Source organism: Mauremys mutica, unplaced genomic scaffold (assembly GCF_020497125.1).
Source record: "Mauremys mutica isolate MM-2020 ecotype Southern unplaced genomic scaffold, ASM2049712v1 Super-Scaffold_100099, whole genome shotgun sequence".
Lineage (NCBI taxonomy): Eukaryota > Metazoa > Chordata > Testudines > Geoemydidae > Mauremys > Mauremys mutica.
In genome coordinates, this window is record NW_025423266.1 from 1,074,379 (window position 1) to 1,094,032 (window position 19,654).

The following is a 19,654-nucleotide window of genomic DNA, read 5'->3' on the forward strand; positions in this document are numbered from 1 at the left end:
GTTGAATTCTACGCATGGAAAACACGAGCTTAAGGGGGCCGAATTTTATTCTGCACCTGGGATTTTGTCCCTTAGAATCACTGGGGACATTAGGGTTTGTCCTTTTTGTTTCACCTTTTCCTCCATCAATCCCTTCCTCCTTTCTCTTTGTCTCTTGCTTCTTTTGTCCTTTCTCCTGTTCCCCTCCCAACACCAGGAGGTATGTGTGTGTGTGTTTTGCGGGGGAGTGCTCGGCAGCTCCCACTGTGGGTGGTCCACCCAAAAATGTGGGGCTGAAATAGTGCTCGGGCAGTGATCCCCACCAGTGACCTGGGCCATCCTTTGGGCTCTCTGGTGAGAACCCTCAGCCTCCCGTCCTCTGTCTCTACCCTGATTGGCTGAGCAGGGGGTTATTGACAGGGAGGAGACTCCGGTCCTTGTTGTTCTCTTTTAAAACCAAGTAAATAAGTCAGAACCAGTCATATGTTTGACAAATTTTGCTGCTTTCTGCATTAATTGTCTCTGAGCAGTTCATGATTCTCTCTAAAATTGCAGTTCTCCTCAAATACTTGCTGAATAATTACTGTGCACTGTTGTTGGTGTGGAACTCATCTGAGAGCACTTTATTCAGGTCATTCAGTGTGTGAAATTCAAGATCCGATGGTTAGTTTGAAAATCAGGGCTCTTGGGTCCTATTCCCAACTCTGCCACTGGCTGGCCGTGTGACCTAAGACAAGTCAATTCTCCTTTCTCAGCCTTTGCTTCTCCCTCTTTCAAGTAGGGATAATAATGATCCGTCCCTGCCTACCTCACGGTGGGTGGAGGATGGGGCTCCATTGGAGAGTGTCACTAGGAGTAGTGCATAATATGAGGTGTCCTATCACGTTTACTCAGAGCAGATTAACACATAATAGAATAGCTGAAATAGTCTATTTGATTTGTATTCTTTTATTTTGAAATTGTTAAGAGCAGCAACTACATAGCTCAGAGTGAAGCATCTTATCTAATTTTCAAGATCTAAGTGTCTCTTCTTTGTGTGCGAGGAGACAATTTAACACACTGTGACAAACAGGAGATGCTTTTGTTTTGCAACAACATATTTTTGCAAAGAACTTTCATCCCACTTGTTATGATTTTGAGAAACAAACTGGTTTAGTCTGAATGGGCTTTTCTGACAGAAACGGTTTCAATGAAATTTCCCCACCATCTCGATTCCTGGGCTCTATCCCTGCCTTTGGGGGGGGGGGCGTGTTTGTCTGTTAGAACAGGAGTCAGGGCCGGTGGCTTCTCTTTCTGGCTCTGCCACCATCTTGCTGGGTAGGTCACTTCCCTTCTCTGTACCTCAAGCTCCTCCCCATCTGCCCAATGGGAACAGGGACAATTCTCGAACTCTGGGCAGTTTTGAGCCTGAGTGAGATAAGGGGCGTTAAAACCCTCTGTGAAGGAGAAAGGGGAGTTTCACAGAGTTTAGCACCAAGGAATTCTAAAGTTTGCTAAAATGTGTAGTCTGCGGAAACAAGAAATGGTCGGGGCCAAACTTTTTAACCACTGCCTTTTTAAAGCCCATTCAGGTATGTGAGTCCCTGTCTTTTAGGTACCTGGGGTTCTTTGCCAGCAGGAGAGAAGAGGTTCCTGCCTCCATTTTTGTGGCCTTAACAAACCAGGTGTTGTGCCCCAGTTCTCGTCTGAGATCCCTGGAAAAAAAAATCCTCCCATCCATGAACAAGACAGGTCCTATCTTTAAAATGGGAACAAAGAGACCCCTGGGACTTACAGACTAGCTAGCCCATCACAGCCTGGGGCAGGGAGATATTGGGGGAGGGAGAGAACCAGCCCCGTAGACCCTAGCCCCACTCCCTCTCAGGGTGCGCTGTGCAGCGTGGCTGGGGATTGTGCAATGGCCTCGCACCAGGCAACGCAGAATGGACACCACATGCCCTGCTCTGCCTCACCTGAGCTGCTCTCCAGGTGCATTGGAGCCCAGCACCCCGCACCTTAGCACTCCTGCCCCACAGGGGGTGAGCTGCAGCCCCACCACACTCCGCAGAGGGGAGACAGGTCAGGCCAGCCAGCCTTTGTAAGATGGGGAAATCACCATTGGGGTTGACGGTACGGGGGCTGTGACATACGGAGAAATGGTTGTCGTGCCGGCAGAGGGCAGCAGAGCATGCACATGCACACACAATTGCAAACATACACAAACACATGCATGAATCCAGCCACATACACACAATTGCTAATATACACAAACACCCGCACAAATCCAGCCAATACCAACACAAGCCTGGGAGCCAGGGGAGCAGAGCAGGCTGGGGCCGGGTCACTCCACTTCCCGCAGGAAGTAGCCATCCCCCCTGGTCCCACGGTGGCCTGGGGCCAGCCCCCCTCTGCTTCCCCCCATGGAGGCCTGGGGCCCCAGCCTGCTCTGCTCCCCTGGCTCACAAACTTGGGGGGGGGAACTGCCCCACAGCACTTGCTGGCGGCGTGGCTGGGAGCCAGGGCAGTGGACCAGGCTGGGGCTGGGTCACTCCACTTACCATGCAGTGAGTGCAGGGGCGGGGGCCATGGGGAAGAGCCGTGCAGCCCCCGCTGCAGCAGCTCCCCACCCAACCTCACCTCTGCTCCGCCTTCTCCCCTGAGCACGCCGGCGCCGCTCCACTTCTCCCGCCTCCCAGGCTTGCAGTGCCAATCAGCTGTTTAGTGCTGCAAGCCTGGGAGGGGAGGAGAATTAGAGCGGGGGCGGCGTGCTCAGGGGAGAAGACGGAGCAGAGGTGAGCTGGGACAGGGAGCGGTTCACCTGCACACACACACCCGCCCCCTGTTATTGCTGCAGGCAGCCCTCCCTCTCCGCCCCACCCCCAGACCCCTGCCCCAGCTCACCTCCACTCCACTGCCCCCCTGAGTGTGCTTTTTGGTGCCCCCAACCACTTGGCACCCTGGGTGGCCGACTAGTTCACCTAGTGGTTGCACCAGCCCTGGACACTGCCTGTCAGCAGGATTCCTCCTCCTCCTCAGTGAGAATAAATCTCCGCATCTAGACAGCCGGTCCATGCGCTGCACCACAATCCCCCAAGCCTGAGCCTCCCTGCCAAAGCCCTGCACCTGGCTCCAGATAATTAAGTCTCACGTGTCGCTGGGAACTCGACTTCTTGTGCCCAGAGAGTCTCAGCCCCCTCAGTAGCTGACCTGAGAAACACAGTGTCTGCAAAAGCAGCAAAGAGTCGTGTGGCACCTTATAGACTGACAGACGTATTGGAGCATGAGCTTTCGTGGGTGAATACCCACTTTGTCGGATGCGTCAGTTTCGGCCTTTTCCAAAGAAGTGCCTGGAGGTCCTTTTTCTGTGTGACCACGTGGCCTAACGGATAAGGCGTCTGACTTCGGATCAGGCGATTGAGGGTTCGAGTCCCTTCGTGGTTGTGCTTGCGCAGTTTTACCGTTGTGCTGAAAGTCCTGCTCCCTTCAGGGCTGGAACCTCTTCTTGGCTGCTCAGGCCAATGCTCTGGCTTCAGCTAGAGCCCCGGAAAGGAGTTGGGGATTGGGTGTCCCAAAGGCTGGGGCATGAGCCCCAGGTGCTTCCAGTCTCGCCTTTGCCATTCCTGACTTGCCAAAGAAAATGGGCGGCTGCCCGGGCTAGCGTGTGGAGCAGTTTCCCTCTTCCAAGTGTGCGCCTGTCCCTGTGCTTGAGGGGGGTTGCTACATAGCACCTTTGGAGCCTGGGTGTTTCTCTGCTTCTCGCCAGCTGGGGAAAAGCCTCTTGGGGTAAAATCTCCTGCCCCACTGCCAAAGTGAGCACCTGGAGTGGGAACAGTAAGAGGCCCCACCAGGGGGGCTGGCCCTGCTTTCCTACCGTCTTCTGATGTTGGCCACAAAGCATCAGCAGCTGCCCCACATGCTGGTCTGTGGGTGGCCTTCAGTGGGTGTTTGGCATGGCAGGGAGCAGGCTGGCTAGGGGTCTTTGTCGCTGTCTGCTGGCCACACATAGGCATGGTCCTCCCCTCCTCTGAACAGCCAGAGTTAGTCTGTGCTTAGAAAGCAGAGACACAGGAGACTCAAGACAAGAGGGTGAGAAAGATTGAGAAAGGACCTATGGAGACAGCCCACACTACAGGGACACTGCCTGGTTAAGGGATGTGGAGGCACCAAATTGCCCCAAATTTCCTGGTGCCCTACGCAGCTGCATACTTCTCCAGCGGCGAACTCAATCCCCCGGCTGGCTGAGCCGGCCAGGAAAGCTGCCCCTGCCCCTGCTCCACCTCTTCCCCACAGCCCCCACCCCTGGTCTGCCCCCACCCCCCTCTTCCCACCTCTGCTCCACCCCATCCCCCCCACTCCGCCCCTTCCCCTGAGCTACACCCCGGTGGACGGCAGGAGGGATCAGGCGCACCCGGCACTCACCGGGCGGTGGGAAGTGGAACGACCTGTCCCCAGCCTGCTCTGCTCCACCAGCTCCCAGCCGCGCCACTGGTGAGTGCTGGGGGGGTGTTTTCCCCCCACCCTCCAACTTCCAAGGCTGGGAGCAGAGTGCAGCAGGCTGGGGCCGGATCACTCCACTTCCCGATGCCCCGTGAGTGTGGGGTCGGGCCTGCCCTGCAATTACCGGGCGGCGGGAAGTGGAGTGACGTGGCCCCAGCCTGCTCCGCTCTGCCAGCTCGGGCTGGGGGACGGGGGTGCTGTGTAGGGCACCAAAATGTCTAGGGACAACCCTGAATAGATCATTTTCCCACAGGGGCCGATGGCTGTTAGAATACAGAGATTCAGACGGCCTGTACAGGCCTAGACTTTAAGAACTTAGGTGTATTTTTATCACTTAACTAGTGACAGGGGTATAACACAAAGACCCAAAATCCCAGTCTGCCTGTGTCTGGGCCTTCTCTCCCTAGGAGAGTCTGAGCCTTGTTCGTAGGCGAAGGCCTTTGGCTAAGCAGCAGGGGCAGCCATAAGCTGGGAAGCGAACGGTCCCATCCTCACCTCCCAAACCCGTCACACTGAACTAAGGTGGGGTTGGGCTGTTAGGAAGACGATCCTGTCCCGATAGTGCCCATCACCACCAGATAAAGAAACAGATCTTAAGGGAGCATCCGGTCTGGCAAGAAATCCCTTCTCAATGGTTGTGGTTGTGAAACCCTCATTTCTGTAGGGTTTATCTTTCTGGCCCCCACTTTTCTATTGTCAATCTGTCTGGTCCTCTAATTGTTTCTGTCTGTTGCCAAATTAATTTTGCTGGGTGTAAGTTAATTAGGGGAGTGGGAAGTAATTGGTTAGAGAATTCTGTTATAATAGGTTAGAATTGGTTAGTTACAATCATTGGTTAAGGTCTAGCTGAGAATATTACTGTGTAAACTGGGGTCAGACAGGAAGTGGAAGAGGAAATTGGAATCATGCTAACGGGGGGATGGGAATAGGGAACGGGGAACAGGGACACAGGCCAGGCTCTGCGGTGTCAGAGCTGGGAAGGGGGACGTGGGGTAAACACGCTGCAGTGTCAGAGCTCATAGACTCATCGACTTTAAGGTCAGAAGGGACCATTATGATCGTCCAGTCCGACCTCCTGCACAACGCAGGCCACAGACTCTCACCCACCCACTCCTGTAACAAACCCCTGGCCTATGTCTGAGCTATCAAAGTCCTCAACTCGTTGTTTAAAGACTTCAAGGTGCAGAGAATCCTCCAGCAAGTGACCCGTGCCCCATGCTGCAGAGGAAGGTGAACCCGCCCCCGCCCCAGGGTCTCTGCCAACCTGCCCTGGAGGAAAATTCCTTCCCAACCCCAAATATGGGGATCAGCTAAACCCTGAGCATGTGGGCAGGACACACCCGCCAGCACCCAGGGAAGAATTGTCTGTAGGGATGTGGGGTAAACGCTCTGCGGTGTCAGAGCTGGGAAGGGGGACACTGGGGAACAGATTCTGTGGGTGTATAGAGATAAGCCCGACTGGTGTGAAGGGCTTTGAAATCTGCTTGCTTGGAAACTAAAGCCAGTAACCATCCCTTTGTCTGCGCTTCCGACTTCTGGTCTTTTGCTGCTTGCTGTCTGCATGACAAGAGCCAGGGAAGTGGGTGGGGGAAGGGAAAGCCCTCTAACAATGGCTCCTTGCTCCTCTCCCTCCAGGCTCAGGGGTCAAGGATGGGCAGGACTCCAGGCTCTGCTTGACAGATCCTGGCACAGGGGCTGCAGGAGGGTGGGGCAGAAAGGATTGCAGGTTCTGACTTGTGCTCTAGAGAAGAGGTAATAGGTGAAGGGGGTGTTTTTGACTCTTCCCCTGCCTCAGGGTCCCCAGGGCTAGAATTCTACCTTCCACAGGGCCAAATAACTGGGCGAAGCCATTTGGCTAATGAAAACCAGTGCTTCAGGTGAGACTTGAACTCACAACCTCAGCATAGCTCCTCTCAGCATTGCCCTATAAGTACAGCGCGCTAACCAATTGCACCACTGGAGCACCAGTTAACTGTGATTCTCCAAAATCCCTAGGTTGATACAGGCAAGGAGTGACCCCAAAACATTCTCAGTGGAGCTGAGAGCAGGTAGCAATAAGTGTTGTACTCGGAGGGGTGGATTCTTCTTAAGGGTTCCAGGCACCATTTGACCCTTTTGTTCTTCTCTGTGTAATAACAGAGCTGATTAAGACTCAATGGAGAGACTTGCTGCAGACCAACAGATCTGAAATCACTGATAGCCAGCTCTAAGCATTAGGGGACCAGGAAGCACTGCAGCCTCATTCCAGGACAGGAGGCCCTCGCCACGCCCAGGCCTGCCTCTTGCCTTCAGCCCAGGCAGCCAGAGGTGCCGGGGAGCTCCCTGGCAGGCCGCCGCTTCGCCTCAGCCACCTCTTGCCTCGGCTCTCGGTGCTCTGCTGGTCACCGGCTCGCTTGAAGGCCCAGAGGGAAAAGAAACAAGCGCACGCGTAGCAGAGGATGGTTTTGATCCATCGACCTCTGGGTTATGGACCCAGCACGCTCCTGCTGTGCCACTCTGCTGCTTCTTCACACCCTCCCCCTGCCACCTAGCCGCCCCTATCCGGATTAGTGCCTTACACGCTCTCGCTCTGGCAGGCAGATGCGCAGGCTGCTAGGCAGCTGCCCTGGTCACAGGATTTTACAGCTAGCTTCTACAGGGTAAAAAGGATTTATTTGGGGTTTGGACCCCATTGGGAGCTGGGTAGCTGAGTGCCGGAGACGGGAGCACTTCTTAAACTGTTTTCAGTTACGCTTTCAAGCTTGTGGGGGACGAGGTTCAGCCTTGGATCCGTGTCTGCAGCAGGCAAGCACCTCTGGCTCAATCGCCCCCCGCCGTATTAGCAGACTAAAACGCGGAGCGAACTCACACACCTTGCAATGGAACAGGAGCCAGGATCTCAAACAAAAGTCAACATTTTATTAAGATGAGGTTCAAAGAAAAAAAAAGTGTACGGTACAGAGTTTCGGCGTAGAAGTTTCTGGTGCTCGGGGAACAACATACAGCTTACCCAAGGGGTGCGAAATTCGGTTTAAAATGGGGTGGCGTAAGAAATACATAATCTGCAATAGCCCGGACTGGGGGTAAAAGGTTAACGTATAGACACTGAGTTAGGAGGGTATGTTGTCCATATGAGGGCTACGTTCGGGTGTGGAGTATAACGAGCGGTTACGACGATGAGGATGGATTGACCCGCGTTAGGTGAGTTTTAAGGTTCGGTGTTTTGGAATCTTTGCCACAATCTAGTTGAAGCAGGGTCAGTATGAAGTCTGCCCTGCCATCTGTTGGTGATCTGTCGTCAAGGCCTTTTGGGGCTGATGTCATTTGCATGGTTACACCCACCCCGGATTGTATGATGGGAGTGCTTGTCCAAACGGTCATTTCAGCTGCTGCGGGATCCCCAGTCTCTTTGTTATTGGGGCAGGAGTAATCCAGTGTATTTTCCTGTTGATTTTGGATCAACTTTGAGCTCAGATCATGTGTAGTACCTGGCATTTGAGGCCTGAGAGCGTCACCCTCGTCTGAAAAGTACTCACCATTAAGGGGTATGGGTTCCTAACGGCAGCCCTTGGAGGGAGGTAGAAATGGATGTTTGTATGTCCTTTCTGCTGTCCCTGGTGTGGAAAGGCAGAGGTGGTTTTGAATCTCTTAAAATTATTAGTGCTGCAGTTGCTCACCCTAAGCTTATGTCGTTTGATCTCTTTCACGGTGTCTTTTGGTCCTGAGAGGTAAAAGGTGTGTTGTTAGGGAGTGAGGTAGCAAACGTTAGTTGCAGAGGTGGTGCATGTGCCACAGAAGTTGTGTGCCCCTTCCCCGCTCCCATCCAAGAGTCCAGTATTTGCATAAACCCACCCACTGACCTGTGACTAACAATCTCGCTCTGCTAACTCTTCCAGCAAAACTGTTCTGCCAGGTTCTCATTCCGCAGTATATTCCTGCAAACTTAAGCTTTTAAGCAGCATCAGATACCACCTGCTTCAGTATAACTAAAATTTTTACTTATCTGTTTAAGATTTTAGGTGTATGTTATATTACATTATTTGTAAAAGAATAATAATTAATTCTATTTTTCAACTAAAGAGAGAAGAAAACCTTAAAATGTGCATTTAGAGAGTTCAGAAGAATCTCAGAATGTTAAACACAAATATTTATTTTCAACTTCTCTTAAATTGCTACTCTTTGGAACCCATGTCCCTTGTCTAACAATTTTTATGTAGGTTCGGGTGAGTCCTGAAATCATGAACTGCTAAGTACCGTTCTACTGTTTTTGATTCAGATGACCAGGATTACTACACTTTATTACTCCTGCCCTATTAAGAAAGAGTTTGGGGATCCCACAGCAGCCAAAATCACCATTTGGACAATCACCCCCATCATGCAATGCGGGGTGGGTGTGACCATGCACATCAGCAACAAAAGGCCTTTACAACACATCACCAACAGATGGCAGGGTAGAGTTCATTCTGACCCTGCTTACATCCTCCTCCAGCCAAGAATTGGTGATCCTGATAAATCACACTCCTTATACCAGCTCACTGGTATTGAATGCTGAAGTTATGGCTAGCAAAAGTAGCCACCCATCTCTGCCCTGTAGCATCCAGCTTAGCCCTTGTTAACACACATGTCAGTTGATTGTTCTCTGTCCATACCTGAAACTGAGCTCCGTACAAGTAGTCTCGAAATTTCTCAGTGATGGCCCATTTCAAGGCCAAGAACTGCAGCTGGTGGATGGGATAGCGAGTTTCGCTATCGGACAGTCCTCAGCTGGCAAAGGCCACAGATTTACATTTGCCTTCCACTTCCTGGTAGGAGAGTGCTCCTAGACCCTCGAAACTGGCATCAGCATGCAGGATAAACAGTCTGTTTGGGTCAGCAGGGACTAGGACTGGCACATGAATCAGGCAAATAATGATTTCCCATAAAGCCCTGTCACATCTCTCATCCCACCATGTCCCCAATGGAGAGGAGAGGAGCCCCTCCCCTGTCCCAGGCCAGGCACACCAGATCTTTGGGGGGAGATGTCCATGGCCCAGCTCAGGTGTGCTGGAGCTGCTCGGGAGAGAAGTTCTTTCCTCAGCCCAAGCCCACCAGAGTTGATGTTGCAGTGGGGGAGAGGTATCTCTCACCTGGTTTTTAGATGCTCTGATGAGAGGGAGCAGGAGGAAGATTTTTCTTCTCCTTGCATTTCAAACCCTTCACCCCCCCCCCAACCACTTTCTACTCTAGCCTGATCTCTCTCTCATGTCTCCAGGGCCGTCCTTTGCCATAGGCAGCCGCCTAGGGCACCACTAGGTCTCGGGGCACTGCTCTGCCGGGAGCCCGGACAGATGGGAAGCAGTGGAGCATGTAAGAGCAGGGCTGCTGGGTCCTAGAGAGAGCTGAATGCAGCACAGTCTGAGGGAGGGGATGGGCTGCTGGGGTCTCTGGGAAGGGGAGGGGGTGAGGGTTGGGGAGGGAGCTCACCTGTGAGTGTGACTCTCCCCCCGGCTGAGGTGAGGTGAGGCAGGCTCTGCGGCTCTGGAACCAGTATCCTTTGTTGTCCCCCATAACATCCATTCTTCTCCCCCCCTCCATGTGTGGGTGCTCCACACATGGAGCACCCCCTCCTTTCTCCCTTCTCCCCAGGAGCATCCCTCTCTCTCCTCCCTCCCCTCCGTCAGGGCTGGGTTGGGTGAGGTGCTGGGGGGTAGGTGGGGGGAGGAGGCTGGCTGCCTGCTGAGGAATGAAAGTGAAAGTAACTCACTTCCTGGCAGTGAGCCAGGATTGGAATGTCACACGGGGCTGGGCTGGGGTTAGCCAGATGTGTGAAAAATCAAGACAGGGAGTTGGGGTAGGGTGAGCAGATATCCCTATTTTATAGGGCCAGGCCCAATTTTGGGGTCTTTTTCTTATATAGGCTCCTTTTACCCCCCCACCCCCGTCCTGATTTTTCACACTTGTTGTCTGGTCACTCTAGGTGGGGGTAATTGGTGCCTATCTAAGACAAAGCCTCAAATATCAGGACTGGCCCTTTAAAATCAGGACATCTGGATCTGGTCACCCTAGCTGGGGAGCGCCTCTCCCCCGGGCTGGCAGCTGCCAGCGATCCATCTCATCCTGGGGGAGCTGCACAGGGCAGGATGAGCTGCTCTGGCTTCATGGGTGACCTGTCCCTGAGATCAGATGCTGTGCTAACTTCACCATGGTCCGTAAGGCTGGTGGTGGTGCCCATTGGCGTGTGATTGGACCTGAGGGTTTGCTGCTGCTGTTGCCACTCTGCACCCCAAGAGGTGGATTTTGGGGTCTACTGCAGCTGTTGGACCAGCAGGCTGGGGGTGAGCCAAGCATGAAAGCAGTACTGTGTTGTCATTTAGGTTGTCATTTAACAACTTTGTTTGCCAAAAATTCTTGCTAACAATCCTGAATCCAATTTCAATATTTTTTTTTAAAAAAATCAATATCTTAGCCAAAAACAGAAAATTAAGTTGTTGACAATTATTAGTGACAGGTTTGGTTTGAGGCAGGGAGTGGGCCAGTTTTCATCAGCAAAACCAAAAATGTTGACTGACTTCCCCATAGCCTGTTACTCCTGATAAGAGCCCTCCAGCAACTGTAATATGCTCATCTCCTTACTAGCGTATAAAGCAGGGGTCGGCAACCTACGGCACACATGCCAAAGGTGGCAGGTGAGCTGATTTTTGATGGTACGCAGCGGCAGGCTGAGCGGCTCAGCCCATCACTGCTCTGGGCTGCTGCCCTATTGCCAGCTGGGATACCGGCCGTCGGCCCCACTCAGCACCTGCTGCTGGCCTGGGGACCCCCAGGGAACCCCAGGCTGGCAGTGGGCTGAGCAGGCCGGCAGAACCACTCAACCTGCTGTCAGCCTGGGGTTCCATTCACTCAGCCGGCAGCGGGCTGAGTGGGCTGGTGGTGGGCTGAGCAGGGTCGGTGGGGGGTTGAGTGGCTCAGTCTGCTGCCAGTCTGGGGTGCTGGCAGCACTCAGCCTACTGCTACTTCGGGGTTCCGGCTGCCGGCCCCTTGCCAGTCAGGAGCCCAGCCGCCGGCCCCACTCTGCCTCCTGCCAGCCTGAGTGAGCAGAATCCCAGGCTGGTAGCGGGCTGAGGGGGGTTGGCGGCCGGGATCCTGGCTGGCAGGAGTTGGTGGTCAGAACCCCAGACCAGCAGTGGGCTGAGCAGGGCCTGGGATCCTTGTCTAGGGTTCCAGCCACCAGTCCCGCTCAGCCCGCTGCTGGTCTGGGGTTTCATTTACTCAGCTGGCAGTGGCCTGAGCAGGACCGGTGGCCAGGACCTCAGATAATAACAATAGTTTATTTATATAATATAGAGATAGAGAGAGACCTTCTACAAATGTTAAAATGTATTACTGGCACGAGAAACCTTAAATTACAGTGAACTTGGCACACCACTTCTGAAAAGTTGCCGACCCCTGGTATACACTGACCATATGTTGTACTAAGATTCTCCTGCTTTTTTTTTTTTTTTCCTGTGAGTCAGTATAGCTTTTGCCAGCCCAGAAGTTGGGCAGCCAATGTTTTACGTTTTCACAATGTTTTCTCCAACTGTCATAAAGTAAATACATAGTTAATATGAGTTAAAAAGGCCAGGGACACTTCCTTGTGAAGAATCTGTACAGCAGATCATGCTAGAGCTGTGAAAATGTCAGTTTTTGATGGAACTTTAGAGGCAGTGATTTATCATGTATTTTATCATGTGAATGTGCTGCTATTGCTAATGTCTTTCTAAACAAAATAAGGCACAATAGGACTTCTGTAACATTTCTGTGCTACCTTAATCTAGATGAGATGATGCTGTGCTGACTTCATTTTGGTCACTTTGTGCTTTACCTAGCAGTAAAACTAGGGTTATATTTTCCCACTGTTTGGAAACCCAGCTTATTAAACTGATTTTGCAGCCAAAAAAGCCAGGAAGATTGCTTTTAATTAAAAACAAATCTTTGTTTCAATACCTCTTCATATAAATTTCCAATAAAAATTAGACAAATTAAAAAAATTATATTATTTGCATCATTCTGTCAAATCAGAATTTTTTCTATAGTGCTACTTCTTTAGTGCCAGTGCATCAGCATTACAGTGTGCTTAATTAAGTTAAACTGGTTTTAATAACGTGAATGTGGCAAGTTTTCCAATACTGTATGCTTATATTTGTGTTGCTAAGAGCAGATCAGGCACAGGGGCACCAGTTTCATAATCTCGCCTAAGGCACTATAAATCCTAAGGACGGCCCTGCATGCCTCAATTCTCTTTTTCCTGGCCTTGTTCCAGAGCCCTCACAGCCCAATTCTCTGCCCTAACGTTGAGCCCTCTACTGCACCCTGAACTTCTCATTCCAACCCCACCCCAAAGCCTGCACCCCCTAGCGAGTGCTCTCATCCCCCTGCATTCCAACTCTCTGTCCCATGCAGTCTGATTTAGGGTGTACTAATAATATTAATTTGGAAAATATGATGAAAATTTAATTTATTAGCTTACATTTTATTTAATTTAATTGAGTTATAAAGTTACAGTTGCATTACTGCTATTCAAAAGATACATATGGCATTATATGCAACAAAGTTTTGGTTAATATACTCACACCCTTCCTTGATAACCTGGTGGTAAGAGACACAGAACCAGCCTTGCAGTTCAGGTTTCTCAATTCTTGAGTGAAAGATGCAGTGCTTAGAAAAAGCTAATGTTACTTTGGGTTTACTTGAATAAATTAAACTTAAAATCAAATCCTAATAAACAAAGAATAAAAACTTAGGGAAACCGAGCTTAGCCGAGTTACTTTGAAACTTAAAGTTTAAGAACAAGTACAGCCTACTGATAGTAGATAGAGAGAGAGTGGAGGAAGTAAGTCAGAATGATAGAGGGAAGTGCTCTAGCGAGGTGGGTTACCTCTTTTATAGGGCACAAGTGCCGGAAATCCTTCCTCCTATGCCCAAATTTCATTCCTTACCCACAAAACGTTAGGGTACGCTTACTTCATAGGCTAGTATGTTTGTGCGTGTTGATGACATGTACATATGCACATAAGTTCCCTTGTGGTATACGTGTTAATTCTGTGGGTACAACACTGAAAAACCCCTTATGCCATTCTCCATTGTCGATTGGTCTAGGTAAAGGTCTTAGACAAGCGTGGGTACTTCTCTCTTTAATTAACAAGATAAAGGTCAATTTTCCTTTCTCTATAGCATCTCTATAGTGTAAAAGGTCACACTATAGAGATGCTAACTTTGCCTTAGCTTAACATACAGGATATGGCCTGTAGGTCCTCTTAAGTCATGTGCCCCAGCCCCCTAATCATTTTTATTGCCCTCTGCTGGACTCTCTCCAGTTTGTGCACATCCCTTCTCATGTGGGTCCCAACCCCAAAAGTACTCACATTTCACCCCAATGGCTCCAAAATGTACATAGGGTGCTGCCATGGTCAAGTCACTCCCGAGCTCTCCAGTGGAGCCTGCTGGCAGAGAACAAGGTGAAAATTAACCAGGATGTTGCTCAGTCAATTCCCTCTGCTCCCAGCAGGTGGTATCGGAAACCTCCAAGATCGCTCACTTCCCTTTCTCTCATCAGCTTCAGGCCCCAGGGTTACAAATGCACAAACCAGTTGAGATTCTCCCCTGGGCTCAGGGTGTGGGGCTGCTCTGAGGAGATGGACTTGCACATTTGGGATATTAGTGCAAAGATACAATTTCAATTTCTCATAGAGAAAACTGAGGGCATTGGGAAAAGTTTTCAACTAGCAATAATCACGCCTCGGATTAACCTCATTGGCTATGATACTGCCACTTCTTATTTAGTGAAAGGAAAGCTGCAGTGACAGCCTGGTTACTGAGATGCAAAACACTTTCCTCCTGGGAGAAACAAGAAGTTAGAATTAGAAATTTACATAGTTTGTTCCAGTGTTGGCACAGGTTTAATTTTGCTTCTGTGTAGGTTTGTTTCAGGCTGTGACTGTTTTGGTTTATTGGGTTGTTTTGGTTTTTTTAATTGGAATGGAGCTTTTAATTGACATTTGCTGGATTCGAATGGCTGACCTGCAACACCAGTTTTGACATAGTTCTGCATATTTTATACAGATTTGGCCAGTATTCAAGGATGTGATTCCTTTATGGGAGGTTGTAGTGGTCAGGCTTATTTATTTTATGTTATTTTCTCATCCTGCTGTAGCACACCTTATTAATAAAATGTTGAAATTATTAATTTATGGCATTTGTTAGTTTTTATTTTTAAAAACGAAGTTTTTCTTAATGTTTGGGTTTTAAATTAAGCATTTTTTTATTTCAATTTTTCATTTAGGTTTTTGTTGTTGATGGGATCTTTAAGAACTTTGGATTCAAATAATATTTTTATCTCAAGGTTCCAAAGACTCAGACAAGGTTTTCGTCTCGAGGCCAAAAGACCAAAAACCTCAAGACACTTGATCATATCCTTGGATAGACCAAGAGACTACTCACAGTTGATCTGAGCTCATAGTATTAAAATTTGGGCAGATTTAGATTATTAAAGTAAACCCTGTTTACTATTTTATTTTAATAAAGGTTGTATTGCTCCCATAAAGGATGGAGCCTGCCCCCCAATTTTTTTTGTCTAGCCCATCTCAGTCCCCCACCAAACGAGAAGACTCTGATGCCACCCCTGCTGGTCACTGGGTGTCACTGCTGCACCATGGGAAACATGCTCTGAGCATTACCCAGATTGGTGGGAAACACACTCTGTGCATTACCGTGACTGGTCTGTGGGTGTCACTGCTCCTAGAAGGCAGACACACGCTGTGCATTACGCCACCTGGCCACTGGGTGTCACTGCTATATCAAGGGAAACACCTTCTGTGCATTACCCTCAATGACCACGAGGTGTCACTGCTGCGCCAACGGAGACACCTTCTGTGCATTACCCTGATTGGCCACTGGGTGTCACTGCTGCGCCAAGGGAGACATAAGAATGGCCAGATTGGTTCAGACGCAAAGTCCATCTAGCCCAGTATCCTCCTGTCTCCTGCCAGCGGCCAGTGCCAGGGGCCCCAGAGGGAATGAACAGAGCAGGGAATCATCAAGTGATCCATCCCCTGCCGCCCATCCCCAGCTTCTGGCAAACAGAGGCTACAGGCACCACCCCTGCCCACCCTGGCTAATAGCCACTGATGGGCCTGTCCTCTGTTAATTTATCTAGTTCTTTTTTGAACCCTGTTATAGTCTTGGCCTTCACAACATCCTCTGGCAAGGAGTTCCACAGGTTAACTATGCAACTGCCCTGAGTTTCCCCCCACCCACCCCGGGTTGTATATGGAAAAGAGGATGAGGCTGAGGAGAGCCATGATGTGTCTGTCACTAGCTGGTGCCTCAGTTTCCTCTAGGCAGCAGTGCTGCAGGCTCCTTTGGTCAGTGTCCATGCAACTGTGTCGGGGGAAGGGGGAGTAGAGGCTCATGCCCCCCCCAGCCCCACACCCCTCCCCCAGCAGCTGGGGAATCCAGGCCAAATGTAACCCTGGTAGCTGGGCCAGGGTTAGCCTGGGCCGGGGTAGGGCTGGGGAGGAATTGCGGAGGGGACAGATGCACCCGCTGTGAGGGGAGATCCTCCCATTCCCTGCCAGCCCCCCTCACTCCTTGCAGCACGGAGCCCCCTAGCACTTCTTTCTCTGTCGTGGGGGTGTCTGCTGCCTGCTTCTCCCTTAGCATCAGCTCTCCCCACCCTGGGGCACTGGCATCGCCCGTCCTGTGCAAACAGGCAGGCCCTGGTGTGCCCCGTGACGCTGCCCTGCAATTGTGGGGGCAGCTGTTGGATGGAACCATATTGAAATATGGGGGTGGGCAAGGCTGGGGACCAGGACTCTGGGTTCTCCCATCAAATGTGGGAGGGGAGTCGGGGTTAGGGGGTAGAGTGGGGGAGGGGCAGGGCTGGGATCCAGGGCTCCTGCTTTTTCTGGTTTTCTCCATCTCCTGCAACAGCCTTGGTCCTTTCAGTGCGTTTCCTGTTCCAAATTCATTTGCTGACTTGTGCAACCCACCCCAGAGGTGGCTGCATCTCAGTGTTGGGTGAGGCACCCTTGGCTGCATCACCTCCTAACCGCGTGTCTCTCTCCCTGCAGGTGACCCTGCAGCACTCGGCAAACATCCGCAAGATCGTGGGGCGCTTTGAGCATTGGGCAGGCAGGGGTCAGGCACCCAGCCCCCCCCAGAGAATGGGACCCAGCCCCCCCTACTTTTTACAGGGATTAAAGAGGGGCAAAGGGGGGCAAATCAGAGGAGGGGGTGGCCAGGGTCTGAGCAGGGGGTGGAAATTGACTTGTCGGGGGGTCAAGCATCTGGAGGCAGAGTTAGGAGAGGGGCTGAAGAGCAAAGTCAGGGAGGGGGGAAGGAGCGAGAGTTCAGCCCAGGGGGAGGCGCTGCCAGAGGGTTAAACCCTGGCACAGGCAGTGGCAGAGGGTAACAGTTACCCCGGGGGGCTGAGACTCCAGTGTTTGCAAAAACAGGGTTGGGGGAGCAGAGGGGCTTTTCTATTTCCCCTCCCACAGGCAGCACCTCTCAGCATGGGCTTCCCAGGGCTGGGCTCTTAAAGGCACAGGCATCCCACTGCCTAGACACTGCAGCTCCTCTCTGATGTAACCTACTGAGGTGCTGCAGTAGGAGACTCAATTCAGTGAAACCAGCATTTCCTATACGCCCCCCAGCCAGGGGGCTGTGCACCCCCCCCCCCGAATTTCCCCAACACCCCCCAGTGGTCAGGTAGTTACATGCAGCGCTGCCAATGTTGTCATTGGTTGCAAATCTGAATGGAAATTGAAACGTTAACACACAGTTTAAAAGCAGATCCAACCTATGAAAAATACTTGTACCTGAGAAAGTAAAATAGGTTTGAAAAGTCTGGTTTCCTCACCCAGCTGTTGTGTTTGCTGACAATGTCGGTGCATTGGCTTCGGCAATGTTGGCCAACCTCAGAATTTCAAATGATGATTTGGAAGCAAGGTGTGAATGAGCTCTGCCCTGACAGCTAGTGACGAGCCAGGGTTGGGGGAGGCTTTGGGACCAGACTGTATTTACATCAACTCACCTACTCTGCCGAGGTGTCCAGCAGACAGAGCTGTGCTGCCTCTGCTCTAGGTGCCCAGAGGAGGAGGGAAGGTGTGTGAGGCTCCAGCCTGGGAATCTTCTTCCCTCCTGCCAAGCCCTAACTATTAATCCTGGCCCTGGCCCTGACCCTCCTTTCTTCAAGTGCCATGTGGGCTCCAGGAAAAGTGTGGTAGGAAGCACCAGGGCCACACTTGTGGGCACCAGGAAACCCAACCATCAGGGTAGCAAGTTCTAGAGCCCCAACCCATTGTGGCCACCCCAACCCGAGACCCAGCTATAGGAGGTGGGAGACTGGCTCTTGCACAGCTGGAGACAAGGAAGTTGAGCACTATGAGCTCCAGGGCTTCACCACAAGGTCCCACTGAGATTTGAACTCAGATTGCAGGATTCAGAGTCCTGAGTACTGCCCATTACACCATGGGACCAGCTCATGCTGCCTTCTCTGCACATCAGTGACGCTCACAGGTCTGGCTTGTGTATGGGGGCTCTTGGCCCTTTACTAAAACTTAGTGTGTGTGTGTGGGGGGGGAGTTTGGTTGCCTAGTTCCCAGCACCAATAGAGGGGGGAAGGGCCAATGGGAAATCAGGACCCTGAGACTGACAGTCCCCAGGGGCAATGGGGAGAGGCCAAAGCTCCAAGTTAGCCGCACTGACAGGCCAGGCAGTGTAATGAGGGAGTCACCGGGCCAGGGGGTCCCATCCTCCGTGTGAGCTGGAACTGCCTGGGCCAGAGTGGGGCGGAGCTAAGGAGAGAGCAGGAGCCCGAGAAGAGCCGGGGATCAGAGCTGTGCAGGTGTAGTGCCAGAAACTGCTCCCTGTAGGACTTTGCTACCTGCAGCAGTTACTGAGACCTGAGGTTGTTCTTATTTGCTGACTTGTCCTAATTGGCTAAAACTTGACAGTGGTTTCTCTAGCAAAGGTCAGTCCCTGGCCCCTTGGTCCAGACATCCTCATTCACATCAGACTTCAAGTTGAGAATCATTTCCCCTTCCCGCTCTGTGGGAGGGAAGACTTTTAATCGCGCTCTCTGTGCAACTGCACATGGCTAAGCAAAGAGAACAAGCCCCCAATCCCCCCTGTGCTTTGGGGGCCAGGTTTGCGGTGGGAATTCTGTAGTTCAGATGACTTCACACCTGGGCATTGTGATTCTTTACCAGTTTCTCTGGCATTGGGGTAGTTTTGTGCTCACAGCTGTGATGGCCGAGTGGTTAAGGCGTTGGAGTTGAAATCCAATAGGGTTCCCCTGCGCAGGTTCAAATCCTGCTCACAGCGAGGCCTGTGTTTTAGCCAGTCTCTCACCCAGGCAATACCTCTGTACAACCCCCTGAGACACTCTCAATTCTCTCCCCACCCCAAGTAAATCCTGTTCTGCTCCTTTCATAGAGATGCCTGGGACACCACCTCACACTGTGTCCCTGAGGGGTCAGGCAAACTCTCAGCACCTGAAGCCTCTGCCACTCACCTAGTGCCCCATGCCCCATAGATTAGCCATGTCGACGTGCTCTCCTTCTCGTAAATCCGGTCAGTGCGACTCCTGGCCTGTCCCACGCAGAAAGGTGTATCCCCTCTGTGGCTGGTGTGAGCTCGGGTCAGAGGAATAGGAGGCTACTGCCCACCCGCCACTGGTACCGTTACGGAGAAAGACGACCTCGCTACAGACCTGCGCCAGGTAGTGCTCATTGTAAAAACGTTTCCTCTGACGGTCGAGAAAACGGGACCAGCGGTTCTCAGGCCGGCTGAGACAATTAAAATCCGCCCCAACACCAAACACCGTGTGGTCCAGAGGAAGGGAGCCAGTTCCTACCATAGATCTTTCCTTTCACACCTTAACATCAAGTGCCTCCTCTTGGGCCTCTGAATCCCTGCCACATGCCAGATGCCCCTTCCCCAGTACTGTCGTCACTCAGCTTTGCAGAGGAGCTTTCCTCCCAAGTCCCTGCCCCCTCTGGCACCATCTCCGAGGGCCGTCCTGCCTCACTCTGTTCCCGCCATTTTGGGTCAACGAATAAGTCATGTGGGAAAGACAGCTCCCATCTCTCATTGTTATAGGTCAGGTGGGCCAACTAGGGGGAGAAGCCCATAGTCTCTGTTGTCTTGCTGGGGAGCTCAAACTCAGGTACCTGCCTCAGGTAAAGGCGCTGCTGCCCTC

The 19,654-nt window shown here is 51.6% G+C and overlaps 5 non-coding genes across 5 annotated transcripts; 2 read left to right on the plus strand and 3 right to left on the minus strand.

Moving 5' to 3' along the window:
* Positions 1 to 3,326: 3,326 nt before the first annotated feature.
* Positions 3,327 to 3,399, plus strand: TRNAR-UCG. Its single transcript has one exon. It is a non-coding gene; the product is annotated as a tRNA-Arg (tRNA).
* A 2,925-nt stretch (positions 3,400 to 6,324) lies between these two features.
* Positions 6,325 to 6,418, minus strand: TRNAI-UAU. Its single transcript has 2 exons — positions 6,381 to 6,418; positions 6,325 to 6,360 (listed from the first exon to the last, which is right to left on the minus strand). It is a non-coding gene; the product is annotated as a tRNA-Ile (tRNA).
* Positions 6,419 to 14,095: 7,677 nt separating this feature from the next.
* LOC123358894 lies at positions 14,096 to 14,235 on the minus strand. Its single transcript, XR_006575797.1, has one exon. It is a non-coding gene; the product is annotated as a U4 spliceosomal RNA (small nuclear RNA).
* Positions 14,236 to 17,858: 3,623 nt separating this feature from the next.
* Positions 17,859 to 17,930, minus strand: TRNAQ-CUG. Its single transcript has one exon. It is a non-coding gene; the product is annotated as a tRNA-Gln (tRNA).
* A 765-nt stretch (positions 17,931 to 18,695) lies between these two features.
* On the plus strand, positions 18,696 to 18,777 carry TRNAS-UGA. Its single transcript has one exon. It is a non-coding gene; the product is annotated as a tRNA-Ser (tRNA).
* The last annotated feature ends 877 nt before the right edge of the window (positions 18,778 to 19,654 follow it).